Source organism: Pinus tabuliformis, chromosome 4_1 (assembly GCF_031772625.1).
Source record: "Pinus tabuliformis cultivar Carrire ecotype Pingquan chromosome 4_1, CPIR1, whole genome shotgun sequence".
NCBI lineage: Eukaryota > Viridiplantae > Streptophyta > Pinopsida > Pinales > Pinaceae > Pinus > Pinus tabuliformis.
Genome location: NC_142303.1, coordinates 872,630,593 through 872,634,211, shown reverse-complemented (window position 1 = coordinate 872,634,211; position 3,619 = coordinate 872,630,593). Strand labels below are relative to the sequence as shown.

The following is a 3,619-nucleotide window of genomic DNA, read 5'->3' as shown; positions in this document are numbered from 1 at the left end:
ATCGATCCCTTGGGTTTAATATTACTTGTGTTTATAAACCCTTGGGTTTGTAGTATAAATCCCTTGGATTTATTAATCTAAAGGTTCATATTGGTAAGGTATAATGTTATTGATAAGATTTTTAATATTAGTCCTTGGATAAAATATAAATATTTGAGTTTAATTAATTAATATAAATTATAAAAAATAATATTTGTATAAATAAAACAATATTAATAAATAATAATATCAAGTAGCAAAATTTTATTATTATCTATTAATTACAAATAATTAAAATAATTATTTACTAAATAAAACTAAAAATGAATTAATTATTATTGTCAATATTTATTAATTAATAATACTATTAAATTTAATTAACAATAAAACTATTAATATTAATTAATACCACTAGTAATATTAATTAATAATAATAATGAGAATTATAGGTCTTACCGATATATCAATTACATAATTCTAATTATATGTTAACCAGCCTACTACTTCCATTATATAAACACATCATTTATCAACCATACACCATTTAACATCTTATATTTACCTATTATATTATTAGATAAAAAACCATGGGAATGCGGTGTTATCATTCTGAGAGTATAACTCTTGTCCGATTTCATTCATCACGGGAAAAACCAAATAAATAGATAACATTTGATCAAAATTCATGAAAAAAACAATAGAAAAATGGAAACCTTATGTCTCTTCTTTAACATGGGCATACAAAATTCCATTGAGAAGTTGATAAATTCACTCATGGGCATACCAAATTCCATTGAGAAGTTGATAATTTCAAAGAGAGAGTAAGGCTCTGATGAGCTTCTACCCAAAAAGCTAATTAAGCTCCGGACATATCAGAACTTAGAGAAACTCACTTTAATTTTAGTTACAGATGAATATGAGGGGTCGTTTATTCCGTATCTATGGCAATATATGTTTCGTTAATATTGAGTAAAGTAAATTTATTGTGAAACGTTCTTTTTAAGGTTTACAATTGGATAATAATTTTTAAATTGTAAATTAAATAGTTAGTTAAAGTATTGTGTTTTTCCTAATTTTATTTAATGTTTATAAGAATTTTTATAATTACAGATATAAGTAATTTAAATCAATTAAAAAAAATTATAATTTTATAATAAAATATCATTTAAGTCGTAAAAAAATATAATTTTTAAAATATTTGCTTAGACTAAAAATAACTAGACTAGTTAGATTACATTGATCACTTTATATCATTGTAAAATTTAGAATATTCTAATTTAAAATATATTATAAAAGTCTGATAAATAAAAGCCAAGTGTTTGATTTTACTCTACATCATATTACATCTATATCACATTTATTTTAGTTTCTTATGAGATCTCAGATAAAAGTGGACTCATACAAAAAGAAGACTAGCATAGCCTTGCATAAAGATGATACATACAAAATTGAAAAATAATCTAAATTTTTAACAAGTCCTAAAGATGTGGTCCAGTCCAGGGATATATATATATATATATATAACTAAAACTACCGGTTAATGTTATTTCAAGGCGGAGCCGCAATCAAGAAGCACTTTAACAAAAGGCATTGACCAAACCAGAACGTTTTGAATAAACTTTATCCTTTGTCGTCTTGCAGTATCAAAGTTTAAAATCAGTGAAGCTTCACTGGGTCAAGAATGGCTTACACCAACATCACAATACGCGTGATAACCAAAATTCTTGAAAATTTCATCATTGTGACTTCATACTCCATTTTTCAGCCGTGATAAACACGCTAAGCATACTGTATTTCAGGTCATTTTTACGATGACCTTACTAAATTCCCGACTATATAGAGTGTTATACATTGATTCAAGTTATTTCTATGTTGAGCTTTTGCTTAAAGAATTTTCACTTCTACAACGATGAAGATGTTTAGAAAACCGATCAGAACTTTAGGTGTATCTGAATTTTCTGATATTCTTGGAATGTCGAATTCCAACCGAGAAGGAATAACGCTGACTTTTCCGATGCAAACTATTGACAATAAATAGATAGGGATGACAGTGGTAAAATGTAATTAAATTCAATGTGGTAGTAGTTTATCTGAAGTTGTTGGTCTGTTTAATATATTAGAATTTCAAGTTTATTTGATTCTTGATTTTAAGAATATTTTGAAATGTTATAGAAAAAATAAAAATTAAATTAATTTTGTTTTTCAAATTCTAAAATATTCTAAAAATAAACAATTTACATAAAAAATTTCATATAAAAACTAAACTAAAATGAGAATAAATGGCTAGTCACCCTTCTAAACTAAAATAAGAATAAATGGTTAGCCACCCTTTATCATTCTTGCAGAATATTTGCCAAAGTGTGTGTACTATGAAGAGAGACCTAATTAAAAAATATTTGCCAAAGTGTGTGCACTATGGAGAGAGATCTAATTAAAAAATAAAGCTTACCTTAGTCGTACATGTTCCATGATTTATATATATTCCATGATTGTTATTCTTTATAACCCAGATGTATTTTGCAAATCTATAAATAGATTTAAAGTTTTCTAATAAAACTTATCCAAAAATTTAAAATAAGTTTCTTATTTATATCTAAATATTTTTTATGGAAAACAATGGTTAAGTGATTATAGGAAAAGTAGCGAGTTTCTCCATAATGATTCTGGAAGTTCTTTGAGTTGTTAGGAGAGGTGACTTGCAGGTTTCTCTGTAAGCCACACCATTGTTGACGGCATTGTGACGATGCATAGAGGTAAGGAAGTGCAAGAATTCGTTGGACCACATAATGGGTGAGCTTGTCACTGTGTCGGCCCACTGTTGACGTCGGCGAATTAGTGATAACCATTGACTTTGTAAATGTGTGCAATGAATATATTAGTTGAAGTGATCTCTTCAGACTCTCCTGGGTTACACACAACTTTTTATCTGTTTTTCCACTGCTCAGTCAATTCTTTTTCTACAGAATAAATGGTTGCTTGTATGACTGGTTCACCTCTTCTTTATTTTATTTTAATATATATAATATTATTGTAAACCCACATGGCTCAAACAGACGTTATTGCCATTTGATCTTAGCGAAATTATATTTTATGAAGTTACATGTTGATAAATATACGGGAAGGATAAATTATATTATAATAAGTTATATGTTGATAGACATAGAATTTTTATATTTTATATAAATAGTATGTATGGTTTTGTATGATTTTATTTAAATTATCATTTAGTAGAGCGTTCTCAAATAGCGTCATAGACAGAAATTGAATTTTTTTTTTCCTCGCTAAAAAACTAATCTATTATATACAGTAACAGGGAAGACATTACAATCATAGAGTTTCATTCCCAGAGGCCAAACCTTGGCACTCTTGACTGTAAGAGATCAAAAGAGCCACCTTCGCAGAGGTGCCATAACTAACCAAAACATCCCACGCAGGGGTTCCTTGTCCTTCAAAAAAGAGCAACCAGTTCGAACTAGATAGCCCGCTCAGGGGCAGCAGATAGCCAACAACATTTTCCCACGAAGGGGCCCCAAAAAACATGACACGAACAAGCATTAAGACCAAATAACATAAACCGAAAGCTGAAGCAAAACCTGAGTGTTGTTGGAGTGGGTAATGCTGCTCTGAAGGCCAGCTATTC

General features: G+C 28.5%; 1 non-coding gene across 1 annotated transcript; it reads left to right on the top strand.

Moving 5' to 3' along the window:
• The first annotated feature begins 1,344 nt into the window (after positions 1 to 1,344).
• Positions 1,345 to 1,449, top strand: LOC149178964 (U6 spliceosomal RNA). The gene has a single exon (XR_016258986.1). It is a non-coding gene; the product is annotated as a U6 spliceosomal RNA (small nuclear RNA).
• The last annotated feature ends 2,170 nt before the right edge of the window (positions 1,450 to 3,619 follow it).